Source organism: Trachemys scripta, chromosome 2 (assembly GCF_013100865.1).
Source record: "Trachemys scripta elegans isolate TJP31775 chromosome 2, CAS_Tse_1.0, whole genome shotgun sequence".
Classification (NCBI taxonomy): Eukaryota; Metazoa; Chordata; order Testudines; family Emydidae; genus Trachemys; species Trachemys scripta.
In genome coordinates this window covers 24255993-24271084 of record NC_048299.1, presented here as the reverse complement: position 1 = coordinate 24271084, position 15092 = coordinate 24255993, and the positions used below count along the sequence as shown (strand labels likewise).

Below are 15092 nucleotides of genomic sequence, written 5' to 3'. Positions count from 1 at the left end.
TAAAATCACTTTTTACTTATTAATTAACTCAGAGTATGTGTTAATACCTGGGTGGACAAACAACTGTGCATATCTCTCTATCAGTGTTATAGAGGCGAACAATTTATGAGTTTACCCTGCATAAACTTTATACAGGGTAAAATAGATTTATTGGGGTTTAGACCCCATTGGGAGTTAGGCATCTGAGTGTTAAAGACAAGAACACCTCTATTAGCTGCTTTCAGGTAAGTCTACAGCTGTTAGGGGATGGGATTCAGACCTGGGTCTGGGTTGGCAGCAGGCTAGCGAGTCTGGCTCAAACCAGGCAGGGCACTGAAGTCTCAAGCTGATAGGGCAGGAAAGCAGGGGCAGAAGTAGTCTTGGCACATCAGGTGGCAGCTTCCGAGGCGGGTTCTGTGATCTAACCCGTCACACTTACCCAGTGGTACTTTGACCATACTCCCTTTCCTTGGAACACCTGCACTGGGAGAATCCAGCTTTACAAGTCCTTTGCCAGGCCAGTATAATACAAAGAGACTACAGTAGGACTGAGAGTCTGGCCCTCCATCTGTGACTATATCTACACTACAAGGTAGGGGTGTGATTCCCCACTTGCACTAGCTCATAGCGGTGCATCCATGGTAGCGTGGGTAGTGGCAGTGGAGGCATGGCTTAGCCATGCCAAGCCCATACCACTGGCATCAGGCAGGTTAGTATTTGGCATGGCTCACCCATGTTGCCGCTACCTGTGCTACTGTGACTACGCTGCTATCTATACTTGTGCTAACTCAATGAGAGCTAGCAAAAGTATGTGTACACGAGCTGGGGAATCATACCTAGCTTCTAGTGTAGATGTAGCCTAAATCACCCCTTGCTCCAAAGCACTTTGTATTGAGAGCACTGGGCCATGTACTCCACTGTTAGAGCAGTTTTAGGCAGGTGCAATTCCACTATAATTAATGCACCAGCCTAAAACTAACACAATACACCAGAGAATCAGGCCCAATTTCTACCTCTACTACAAATAAATTGCATTAAGAAAATACCTTGTAATCTGAGTATTTATCAGATAAACTGTTGTCTGCCTAAGTTTTAATGTATGTGTTTGTATTAGTTAATGTTTGTACAGTGCTTTGAAGCTAGAGCTATAAACAAATCTAAGCATTAGTATTACACTCAAAAATAAATCTGTGAAATGCCTGGATAATGTTTTCAGTTCAATCTACTCTCCATGTAGCTCTTAAAGCAGACCCGTGTCACTGTGGTTTTTATGCAAGGACCGCACCTACAGTCCTCCTCACTTCTTCCAATCCTCTCCTTGGCTACTCTGAAAACAAACAGAGCATGTTGTTCAAGCCACAGCAAAAGACAATATGAATCACAGCCTGCCTTAGCCACACACCAGATTACTGCTTTCCCTACCAAAAGTAAAGAGCAAAGAGAACAAGTTTCTATGAACTGCACTAATTACAGGCTCAAATCAAGCAAATACATCAGGAAATAACTATGATGTTTATATATATATATATATATATATATATATATATAAACATCATAGTTATTTCCTGATGTATTTGCTTGATTTGAGCCTGTAATTAGTGCAGTTCATAGAAACTTGTTCTCTTTGCTCTTTACTTTTGGTAGGGAAAGCAGTAATCTGGTGTGTGGCTAAGGCAGGCTGTGATTCATATTGTCTTTTGCTGTGGCTTGAACAACATGCTCTGTTTGTTTTCAGAGTAGCCAAGGAGAGGATTGGAAGAAGTGAGGAGGACTGTAGGTGCGGTCCTTGCATAAAAACCACAGTGACACGGGTCTGCTTTAAGAGCTACATGGAGAGTAGATTGAACTGAAAACATTATCCAGGCATTTCACAGATTTATTTTTGAGTGTAATACTAATGCTTAGATTTGTTTATAGCTCTAGCTTCAAAGCACTGTACAAACATTAACTAATACANATTTCCTGATGTATAAAGAGAGAAAAGACTTGCAGAGGGTTGCTTGAGTCAAAATAAAGGCTGGTGGGGACCTTGAGGATGGAATCCTAACTTCCTGCTGGTTGCTGTACTAGTCTTTAGCTGCTAAGGGCCACATTCAGTGGAGTTTCAGCAGGGAGGATTTTGGCCCTTACACTCCTGAAACACAATAGCACTCCTGCAGCCATAGCAATGAGCAGTTCAACTTTCAGCTATTCACCAAGTTAAAAGAAAAGATACTGCACCAAATTCTGCTCTTAGTCCTATCCATGCAACCCTGTTGCCATCATGGACCAGAGAATGGAATTCAGGCCAATTATTTTATCATTTTCTTTCAACGGTTTCACAATTCATAATAGCAATCGTGACCTCCAAGTTGATCATCTTCCTGCAATTAGTGACTTTCCGGAGTAAGGACCAGCAGGGTATGTCTACAGAACAACTAGACACCAGCAGCTTCCCAGTGCCAGCTGACTCAGGCTCATGGGGCTTGTGTGGGGCTGTTTCACTGCAGTGTAGATATCTGGGCTCTGGCTGGAGTCCCGGCTCTAAGACCCGGCGAGGTGGGAGGGTCCCAGATCTCGGGCTCCAGCCCAAGCCTGGAAGTCTACACACCAATGAAACATCCCTGCAGCCTGGGCCCCAGGCATGCACCTGCTGCGGGTTTTTCTTTTCTGCAATAAAACACCCTTGTCTGGCCCATGTCAGCCGATTTGGGCTTGTGGGGCTCAGGCTGTGCGGCTATAAAACTGTAGTGTAGACATTCAGGCTCGGGCTGAAGCCTGGGGTCTGGGACCCCCATGAGGGAAGGTCCCAGAACCCAGGCTCCAGCCTGAGCCTGAATATCTATGCAGAAATTTTATAGCTCTGTAGCCCGAGCCCCACAAACCCAAGTCAGCTGACATGGGCCAGCCACAGACGTTGTATCGCAATGCAGACATACCCTCAGCTACATCTCAGGCCTTCAGCATGTCATTAAGTGCCAAGAGGCCCTATCTACCAATCATTAATGCTGAAATAGCACTTTCTGCTTGTGCTAGATGACAACCACCATACGAAAGGAAGGCTGGCCTTGTGCTTAATGTACTGGCCTGGGACTCAGGAGGTGTGGGTTTATTTCCCAGCTCTGTCTCTGTGATGTCGGACGAGTTACTTAATCTTTCTGTTCCTCTATTCCCCATATGTACAAGGTCAGTAATACTGTCGTTCCCTCCCCCTCCCCCCGACCCATCTTTGCTTGTTGTGTCTGTTTAGACTGTAAGCTGCTTGAGGCAAGGGTTGTCTCTTATTACATGTTCGTACAGTGCCAAGAACAATAGGGCACTGATCTTGTTTGGGCACTCAAGGTGCTGCTGTAATCCAAATAATACTAATAAGAGAAAGACAGATGTTCAGTAAGTTTTCCTTAAAAGGAATTTAGACTCATAAGAATGGGCATGTGTTAAACCATGAAACAAGCTTAGTGAATAGTGTCATTGATATAAAAATAGAGCACATTGCCTAATGGAACAGGTCAAATTTAAAAGAAAGAAAGAAAGTAAACAATTTTGTGAGTTAAAAATAGCATTATTTTTATAATAAAGAACAGCCTCATTTAGGAGGCATTCACATCATGCCATAACAGTAAATTAAAAGAACAACATAAGCATATGATCATCATTTTCGATTAGTAATTCTGGGAGGGGAGTGAAGTAGAACTTTTCCATACCACCTGTTATGTTATTCTCTGAATCCATATAACATTGTCTACATGGGAAAAAGTGGAAACTGACCTGCCCTAAAAAGGACCATCCCATACACCCCTATGTTCCTGATCATAACTTTGGACACCTAAAGTAGAGACAGGTTCTGAGCAATCCATCATAGAAGTGTAGAAAACCCAATGCAAGCTGTGAGAGCACTTTGAGTGTATTACTTAGAACTGTGCATTAAGCTCACCAACCTTTGTGTGCATTGACAGAGTGGATTTGTTTAATAAAGCTGATCATTGGCACAATAATACTGAGTCCATGGGGTTAAGTTCTTTGCTGACTTATATCCATGTGATGCCTCTGTGCCAAATTCTGTTTCCTTACCTGACTAAATCTCTGGTCGAAATCAGTGGAATCGCATCAGTGTAAAGCTGGTGGAGAAACAGACTCATTGATTTTATTTATGGGATGAATAAATTGGGGTGAAAGTTGATATAGAATTGGACCTTACCATTGCCCCAGCCTCTTTGCACCATGTAAAAGAGCTGGAACATTGTAAAGGGGCTCTGAAAGACACATAGGCAACCCCCACGCAGACTCTGTGCAGCCAGCTGTAAGGCTACCCTCTAAAAAGTCCCTGGTGTAGGGTGTGTGTCAGGCATGTTGAGATTCTGGACAGCACTGCAGCCCATAAATAATGCTGTGGGGCTGTTGTAACTTAAACTTGCACATGGGATGGCTTAAATTATGCTCAGGGCCTCTCTAGTTCCTGGATCAAGAAGGTGCAAAGGTGGCTTAAAATTAGTGCTAGTCAGAACCTGAAATTCCCATTCCATTCCCTTCCAAAATGTTAAAAAAAAATTATTCAGTGTTGGAACAAAAACTTGCAGTTATGAAATTTCCCCTGGAAGTGGGTGAGCCAAAATGTTTATATTGAAAAACCAAAACAATATTCTGTTTTGACTCTTTTAAAAGGAAATTGATGAGGGTCCCCAAGTTGCCCACTGCTTCCACTCCCCATCTGGTGGGCTGCTAAGAATCCAGAAGTCTGACTTTAGGCAGGGCTCTCAGGGCTTCTAGGGTCCCAGTACCGCAGCAACTGGCCAAATGGGCAAGTTGGAGGAAATCAGGCAGGTTTCCATTAAAAACCTGCTTTGTTTCCATCAGAAGGTTAAACTAAATTGACATATTATTGGGAAATGTTTTGATTTTGACAAATCAGTATTTTTCAAACGGAACATTTTTACATCAGAAAATTTCCAACCAATTGTACTTAAAACCACCATAGCTCTCTCTGTGTGCTGTGTCAGAATCTCACCCTTTGTGTATTAATTCTGGGTTTGTGGTCATCTGGGACCAGAGGTCAGCTACTTTATTTTTTCATATTCATGTCATTGATAGCAGAAAGCAGGCGGAAGGCAGAGTGGTACACAATACCAAGTAGAAGGTAAAAGATAATAGGAAAGTGTTGGTGAGCAAATTTTTAAAACAATAAGTTTGAAAAATGCACACAAGTGTAGGTGAGCTCAAGGAAAATTAGCAGAGACATATCCAGCAAACACAGCATTTGCTGTAAAAATGCTCATTTACTTTTGAGTTCTCAGAAGCCTTTCTCTTGGTGTCAGATATACTCTGATTCCACCAGACAAAATTGATCTTCAAGGGAGCTGTCATTTCAGCATTTTTTTTTCTGACTAATTGTTTGTTGTGAGTAGTCATTGTCAGGCTTTTAATTAAAAGAAAAGCTCAACGTAAAACATGAGTAGTGGTAAACTTTAGAGAGCTGAGGGACTCAGGGCCTATTTCTGACATCACTTACACTAGATTTACACTGGGGTAACTCAGAGGAGTACCTTCTAACTGGCACCAGTGTAAATGAGAAAACAATCAGACCTTTAGTCCTCCAAGTGAGAAACATTCACAAGCTGGTAGAGGCCCATCTAATTTAGCAATGACAAATGTGCAAAGCCTATGGTGTTAAGGAGACAGGACTTGATAAACCCAATGCTGTTCCAGAATCGCTTTGCTGATTTTATTTACCCCCATGAAATCTGTTTCCATTTTGAAATAAGATGTAAATCCTGAGTGCCTCTTCATCAGGCCCAGAGAGTGGCTCAGAATCTTCATCTGTGCTATTTTCTTCAAGAAACACTAACACCAATTGTAACCATTCACTTTGGGTCCTTGCCATGTTACTTGGCAAATCTGTAGATCCAGGCAGAAACGTTCATTCAGTCTGTCATTTTGCCAAGGCATTGTTGTTGTTGTTTTTTAATTATTAACCTTCTGTCATGCCTACTATACAGCAGTCCAGAATCCTCTGGAGTCTTTGGCAGAGCTGCCAGGGATAGTTTCTGACAAAGAAACAATAAGGACTCAAAACCAATGGCATTTAATTGCTTGCAGATAACAGTAAAATATCACAGGATTGGATGGCTCTGGGTATGGAGTCTAGTGTGTTAGTTTGGTTCTGGGGGGATGTTTGTTTAGTGGCCTGCCTGAAATAAATTTGATGGCCCTGTTTCAGTTCCTACAGAACAGTTCTCCATATTTCTGCACCACAATTGCTGCTGTATAGCATCCTTGGTTTGAAGTCTCAGTAGAGGCCAAGGACTGAATAGGTATGAAGAATGAACTGCCCTACCACTTACGCGAGATATGTCTCAACCAAAACTCAATTCAGAACACCAGACTTTCAAGGAGATCAGAATCTGGCTCTGACTTTTGTGGATAGCCTCCATTTCAGCAATGGGCTGAACTAAACCACAGCCCAGTTCCAAATTTTGTAGTCCAGACCCATCTATAGTTGTTACTAAAGATGGTCTCTAGTTCAGTGGTGACATGCATTAGCCACTCCAAATGCATTTGTTCTGCAGATAAACAGAGGCCTTCAGTCTCCCGGGCTCTCCTCTCAGCCTCTATACCAGCTCTAAATTCACCATAAAAAAATACCAACAATGAACCATTTTAAAACAAAACACACTGTTTTCTGTGATTATAAAATTTCAAACATAATTTCCTGCTTGTTGGACCCAAGTCCTAAATGATGGACTGCACCAAAGGTAGCTGTTCCCTCAAACACAGGAACAGCTGAGAGAAGTCCAAGGAGGCTGCTTGGGAAACTGGTGTTTCTTTCCCATAGTGGTCAGTGCTGCCTATGATTGGATGACTCATCAGTTTCCTGCAACATTCCTTGAAACTGGCCTGTCAGTGGGGATATCTCACATAGGTGAGTGAGCTACAGGAAAGAGCAATGAAGTCTCTCAATATCATGTAATACATTGGGTTCCCTGTTGGCCTCAAGGTTCTCCAGACCCCAAGAAGAATCATAGAATATCAGGGTTGGAAGGGACCTCACGAGGTCATCTAGTCCAGCCTCCTGCTCAAAGCAGGACCAATCCCCAGACAAATTTTTGCCCCAGACCCTTATCTGGCCCCCTCAAGGACTGAACTCACAACCCTGGGTTTAGCAGGCCAATGTTCAAACCACTGAGCTATCCCTCCCTCCCAAATCTGTTTCCCAGGCTCCAGTGAGAGTTGAACTCACCACCCCTGGTTTACAAGGCCAATGCTCTAACCGCTGAGCTATGGAGTCCCTATATGAAACAGTACAGTAGCCAAGCTAACATGGTTTCACCATTTCCTTGCAGTGATGCCCTTAGCAGTGGCCGTGTACTTACAGCAGTTTATCCAGAACACATTGTTTTACTTTCTCAAGGGAACATGCCAGAAAAAGCAACATATTTCCGAGTTTTCATGAGCCAGCCCTGCCCCCAGTGCTAAACACTCCCCTGCTTGCTATGCATTATTGGTCTAAGGGGACTGCAGCTGGCTAAGCCAGAGGGGGCAGGGAGGAGTACTACCACTTAGCAACCTTTTCCCTCTGAGTGGCCCTTATTACTTAATTTGCATGTAATATCCACTATTTTGCTTCCCTCTGCACTGGACAGTGGAGAGGAACACATGACCACAGTCACATCTTGGTTTGTCTATTATCACTTCCCATCTTTGTCAACAGCAATTGTTGTAACATGTACTAACAAACCATAATCATTTACAATATTAGCACCATGTTTGCATCCTTACCACAAAATGGCAACCATCCATGGTATTATTTTATTACATATTATTATGTATGGTGCCAATGGTTTTTCTTAAACAAAAGAAATAGGCACATTCTCTTGAATAAAAATAAGGTTCTTTAGTACAGGAAAATAAGTTCACTGATCTGTAGCCAGCAACCTTTGTGTGACAGAGGAAAGTTTTCTAAAATTACCAAGAGGCCAATTCCTGCCAGCTCTATGCAAACAAGTAGTTCTTCTAGCATTAGGCTTTGAGATCTTGAAGTCAGTAGGACTAATCACTTGGGTATAGCAAGCAGGATTTGGTCCAAAGATAGCAACATAACTGGTTGGATATTTTTCCTTTTAACAAGCTACAACGTATGCTATAGTTAAAAATAAAGTACAAAAAGAGATGGTCTTGCAGCCATGGTGCTAAATTGCATCCAAGAGATGCAGGTTCAAATCTTGCAACTTCCATAGACTTCCTCACTGGTGGTTTCTAAGTCACCTAATCTATTTCTCTCCAGCCCTGATTCAGCAAGTGCTTACATGGTTTGCTGGATCAGGCTTTTTTGTGTTCTAGTTTCTGTGTAAAGTGAAGATAATAATGTTTCCTGACCTCACAAGGTGATGAGAAGTTTAAATCACTGAATGTTTGTGGGGTGCTGAAATACTATGTGATAAGAGCCACGGCAGTCTAGACAGATAGACTCCTCACAGTGATGAACACTTTACAGGGTTGTCCTAATATTTCAGTGCATGCACCCACCCACACAATCTTTTTTTTTTCTCTCACACATATACTGTCTAACTCATTCTTTAAATTCACTGTGAGATTCGGTCATCATGTATTACACCAATTGGAGAATGCATCAACTGACATTACAGCAGGTTAAGACCATTAATAAAATCTACTGAATAAGCAACCTTCCAATGAACATGTGCCCTGTGGTAATGATGAAACTGTCAGTAACAACTAAGCAGCAATAACAAACCTACATAAGGAAACTAATAATCATCTAACCTATGGTAACTGGCGGGTAACGATCTAACTCGATACTATAATGTATACCTTTGCTTAATGAGTATAGTGAAGCAGAGAAAGGGAAAATATGTGCATATCTCAAAGTGCTCATTCAGTAAAAAGCAAGTGAGGCACAGTTGTTAATGACTGATTATTAGATGTTAAAAAAAGCCTTTTGTCAAATGATGCGGGGACGCATACATATATTAGTTTGTGGTCACAGACCTTATCATTGTAGTATTAGAAAGCTGGATCCTACCAAAGCTTTACTTTCTTGAGCAGCCCAATTGAAGTCAGTGGGCCTACTTGTCTGAGTATAGGTTACATGATTCAGGTTGCATACTGTTATACAATGGTAGCAAGCAGTATAATAATAATGTATTCTTTATGGGTGTGAGAAATGGGTGACATAACAAAGCCATCTTAAGCATCTGGAGTGGTACCAACTGCGCTGCATTAGGAAGATTCTCCAGATGGGAAAATCACCAATGCCAGCGTTCTCTCTGCAGCTAATACCACCAGTGTTGAGGTGAAGATTATGAAACATCAATGTCACTGGGCTGGCCATTGTATGCGGATGGCTAATACTCATCTTCTGAAGCAAGTTCTCTTTTTTCAACTTAGTCATGGTAAGAGGACTCACAGAGGACAGAGAAAATGCTACAAGGACACCCTGAAAGTATATCATAAGAAGGGAGGCATTGACCTCATGAATTGGGAAGTGTTGGCTGGCAACAGATTGCGATGGTGTCGTATCATACATCAAGCCTCAGCCCGTTTTGAAGAGAATCACCTTGCTCAAGTGGCTGAGAAACGGCAGAGGAGAAAGGAGAGTGTACAGCATCCCAGCCAGCAGTTGTGTTCTCTCCAAGCAACCACCTGTCACATATGTAGAAAAACCTGTAGAGCACAGATTGTACTGCTCAGCCATCTTCAGTCTTATCAATGATTTTTCCCCCCGGCAGACATCATCCGCGTATGGAGGGATAGCCACCGCCAAATAATGTAAAAGGAAATTTTTATCTGATGGAAAGAAAGTGTTTCCATAATAAGGGCAGGAGGGTCCTCACAGTAAAAGCAGAAAGGCTTATCCTACATACAGAAGCTGTGCTGATTTAACACTAATGAAGCAGTACAACTCCCCCGGCCAGTATTGTTGTGCAAGCATACTATACCTACCAGCAAAGCAGCCCTAGTGTGGATGCAACTTATACTGAAAAAACTGCACTTAAGCTTCTTCCAGGCACCACTGAATAAGCTATGCCAGCAAAAGTGCAATTTTGCTGGGATAACTGCATCTACACTAGGGGATTTTTCCTGGCATGCTATGTTATTCACAAATCACACCTCTTCATACCTCCAACCGCCATAGCTATACCAGCAAACGTTTATCGTATAGACCTGGCCCGGTGTGGACACAGGTATCCTTGTATAAAAGCACTTTATATCAGTATAGCTATTACTATACAGGAAGGGAGATAAACTATACCAGTATAAGGCTCCTTTATGCGAGTATAACTGTATCCACACTAGGGGCTGAACCGATATAACAATGTTAATAAAAAATCATATCAGTAACTCAAACAGCTGTATTGCTATAAAAACTATGTAGACTAGCCCATGGCATGGTTAGCAAGAGGTAGGGGGCAACAAGCTAGAGAGGAGAACTATGTGAAATAATGGCACATTCAGAGGTAGTGGGGCAATATTCTGAACCATGCAACCCCTTGATGTCACATTGGGCAGAATGTTTTTTTGCAGTCACTGAAGAAATGGCCTACCTTGGTATAAACTCTCAGGTGCCCTGAATAGTGTTTACATAGGCAGGGATGCCTGGTGTGGAGCAACACCAAAGAAGAACTCTTGTGGACTATTACCTCGTGCTGCCACAGTTGCAGCAGGGTGAAAGGAAAGGTGCTGGCAGGAAATCATGCTTTCAGGTCCCGATCTTCCACGATTAAGTAAATGGAAGCTTTGACACTGACTTTAATGAGCATAAGATGAAGAGCAGTGATGTTAGAAGGTATCTTCCATAAGCCAGAAGTATTCTATTACACCTCTACCCCTATATAACGCTGTCCTCGGGAGCCAAAAAATCTTACCGCATTATAGGTGAAGCCGCGTTATATCAAACTTGCTTTGATCTGCCGGAGTGCGCAGCCCCCTCCCTGCCCCCAAACCCCGGAGCGCTGCTTTACCACGTTATATCCAAATTTGTGTTATATCAGGTCGCATTATATTGGGGTAGAGGTGTACTTGTTATTATATATGCATGTTTATAGTGCCCATCCTTATTGTATCTGGGTTCAACATAATGAAAAAGCAGTGATAAAATGAAAATTGCCTTTATGTTGATGAAAATCTATAAACATTTTTTGTTTCTATTGATTTTCTCTGTTTCCTCGTGAGCAAGGACAGCTTTGGTTTATAAAAAGAGCTCTCTGTTTGTGGAAGACATTGACTTTATGCAAGCAGCCAGACTGGGAAAAGGAGGAGTGGATCATGTGATTCTCTCAAAGACAGCATAGATTACACTTTAATATGTCTTGAGAGCTCTTCTTTCTCTTTCTCTCCATCTCTTCTTTTTATCTTTTAGGATCCAGTCCACCAAAGGGTCCTGCTACAACTACTAGAGACCAGAGATTGGAGAGCAGGGGAACCCAGTTGGAATGGTTTAACTGTAAAGGAAGACTGGAGATAAGACTGTGGGTCAAATCTTGTGCTAGTGTAAATCACCCTAGCTCCATTGAAGGCAATGCCTTCTATTGTTTTAATTGGAGCAACCCTAACTTATATCAATTAAGAATATTGCCTTATATTTCCAGGAATTAACAAACTGTGGATCAAACTAAATTCTGCATTGTCGTTCTTATGTTGTAGCTCTATTCTGTTTTCTTAGGGGGAAGGTAATGGTGTTACTTAGAGTATGTTCACTGATATATGGTTATCATTAATTATCTTTTTGTACATTATGCATATCCTATTAATAGATGCACTTCCAAGCTGTAAGGATCAAGATAAATTGATTGACCAGCTGTTACTCTGGGGACGCAGTATTTCTGCAAAGTAGCCAAAGCTGTGAGTTTTCACTTTGTTTTAACCAGTATTTATCATCACTTTGTGTGAAAAGGGAAAAGATACCTTATCAAATGTGGTTAATTCTTCTACTGTACACAAAAAATAAAAAGCTTTGCTTTCTCTGTTTAATCTGTTATTTGTGGATCTCTCTCTCTCTCTCTCTCTCTCACACACACACACACACACACACACACAGTATGTACCTTTGGTTTACTTTCAAATATTTTATAAAAAATACTTTGGCTGAAACAGTAACAGCCGGGCTGCCATCTGCTGGTTGATGCTCTGCAGAATAATTACATTAGCCAAGTAAATTGCATTAACCTGAGAGAAGTGTGCTCTGTATTACACTGTATCAGACACTTCAGTAGTTAGTATTGCAAATCAAAGGACATATGGGAAAAACAAAAAAATCAAAATGACCAAAACCTGATCTGGACATCATCTATTCACAATGTGATTTGTTGTAAGGCTTATTCTAGTCTTAATGATTCTGATCATATAAACTTGGGTTTATATGCTGAAAAGCACCATGAATCTGATGCTGTGTGCTCCTAGCAGGAGTGTTTTGCAAACCTAATTTTCTGCCTTTTATTTAGAGTCTGGGGGAAGAGGGAATAGAGTGGGGGGAGAGGAGAGAGGTTGAATTTATGAAATTCTTTCTTTGGGAATCAGCAGATAGTGCTTCTGGAGATGGAAATGTTTCCTCTTGGACTGACTCCATCTCCGTTTTTGGTCTGCAAACCCTTGAGGTTAATGGCTGAGGTTGGAGAACTTGGAGCACATGCTAGTGCTTTGAATATGAAAAGGGGAATTTGTACAATATGAGCACATTAGTCATTTGCAGTTCACTAATTATCTGTTTTATTTTAATGCTAATGCTTCATTTAAGTAGAGTAATTGACATCCTAATATAAGAGAAGAAATTCATGGCATATATAGCATTTGTAGCCATAATAAATCTGATTTCATTCCGCACACATAGGAAATAGTCTACTTAGGTCTCTAAAGTAAATTAGAAGCTTGCTGAGACCTTGCTGCTCTAAGTAACACCAAGGACAGGCTAACATGACATACTATTGTTGCCATAGTAACAGGGATGTGCACCAGCAGAATCATGACTATATAGCATCAATTTAGTGCTCTACTAAACACAAAATAATACCTCTCCTAATTATGCTATGGCTTTGATTCTTAAGAATGTGGTGCCACTGTTAGCTAGAGTCAACCATATGAAATTTCTGAAGAAATGGGTGGGGGCACATTTAGCTCTCTGTACATCTACCAACATGAACAAATGACTCCACAAGTCTCCCATAATTGTCCTAAATATGCCACTTAGAGAAGCTAATTGAATGTGTGCCATTTGGCAGTCCCCTTCTATAAAACCTATCTGGGGCTTTGTGATATGAGCCACTTCCCAGAGCACGGAGGTTCAAACTTGACTCAGAACCACATCTGGTGCTTTTGGGAATCATACTCAATATCAGCATTTACATTGCACACACACAACTTCCAAAATATTTTACCCATACTCTGAATCATAATCTTTGGAGGGAAAAAAATCTATTGTGATTAAATGATTAAATGTATTGATGGTAAACCATTGACTCTGATGAATCCACAGTATGGTACAAAATGGTTATAACCAGCTTAATGAGAAATGATTCTGGAGGCAAAAAGGCTATTTTCATCTAGCTGGGCTTTCGAGCTCACATGATGTACAGTTTCCAGACGCTCTTTTAGCTCAGTAATGTACATCAAGTGATCTCAAACAGGATACTCCTTCTAATCCTCTCAGTCCGGAGCCCTGACATTTGTTACTAGACCTGATTCAGCAAGGTATTTATGTATGCATGTAACTTTTAAGTACAGGTGCAGTCCCACTGAAATCAAAGGGACTACTTGTGTATTTAAAATGAGCATGCATAAGTATCTTGCTGATTTGGAGTCTGACCACTTCATTTTGCTCTGCATTGTCCCTCAAACACATCATGCTGTTCCCTCTAAATGGGTTGGCACTTTCAGCTTATTCATTTTGAATCTGTGTTCCCTTATGGATTTGCAACAAATGTGAACATGATTAGATAATTACGTTTTTTTCAGTGAGTAGAATGTTAGTCCCAGAACCACAAACTTGTTTGTGGAAAATCTCTGAAACCCTGAAATGGTCCATTATCCTTTCCCAGGCCACATATCTGGTTGACCCATTTTTTTAGGACAAGAGCTGAAGGCAGTTCCCCATGGAGCCATCTTCTACTCAGCGATGTATTTTTATTTTCACTTGTCTTTGGTTTTCTTTCTCCTCTGCTTTGACCGTTGGGGGTATGTACAGAATTGATCATATTACCACTTTAACAAATCAAAAGGAGTCATGTTTTCTTTAAATATTCTTTTCCAATCTAAATTCAGTTCCTAGCCTTAGTTAACTGCATACAAAAACAAGCACATTTCCTATATGAGTAAAAGTTCTATTTTTAGTGCATTTTAGAATCATGAGGGGCGGGGGGGAGGGTTTCTCCTGAAAAGACAATGTGTATGCAGGTTTCCTGGTTATTCTTCTAAAGGACATTTTTCTTCTAACAATGATTATACTTCTAACAAGGTTCAATGCAAACCATGATTTTACAGGATATAGCATCATTTCTGAGGAGCACACTGACACCTGGTGGAATACAATTGTATAAAGATTTACTCTATGAAATGCTATGAATTGTACAGTCTGCCCATTGCTTGTACTAGTAGAATACTTTGATCATTTTTGTATACCCAGCAAAACACAGAATAAATGCATCTCAATTTTCTAGACTATCTGTTCCTGTGATTATCTTTAAAACCCTGATAGCATCATCTGTGTATACTGTTTAGTAGGGGGGCATATTCTCTAGATGGTCATGTGAACTCCCAGCACTAGTAATGAGAGTTTTGTGCATGCACGGATAAGAGACTATCACTAGATCTTGAAACAAAGATCCACTACTGGTGGACACTGTATAAAGTTTAACTTGATAAAATACTGAATATTTCTACTTTTCAGACATTTTTCAATTGTATATAAGACAGCAGCAATGTAATATCTTTTGCTTTCATCCTATATTTCATTTGATTCCATTAGCTTTTACATTAGTTAAATATAGTGTGTACCTGTTTTATAATCTGATATTAAAAGGGATTATACTCCTACCAATAGTTTTCTCTAGACTTAATTTTAGCCTCTGCTTCTTACAGATAGTAGCCTTCTGACAGATCTAGGATTACAAAATGGATTTGCCTGAAATAAC

General features: G+C 40.9%; 1 non-coding gene across 1 annotated transcript; it reads right to left on the bottom strand.

The window, feature by feature from the left end:
• Positions 1-7167: 7167 nt before the first annotated feature.
• Positions 7168-7240, bottom strand: TRNAT-UGU. The gene has a single exon. It is a non-coding gene; the product is annotated as a tRNA-Thr (tRNA).
• Between the last annotated feature and the right edge of the window lie 7852 nt (positions 7241-15092).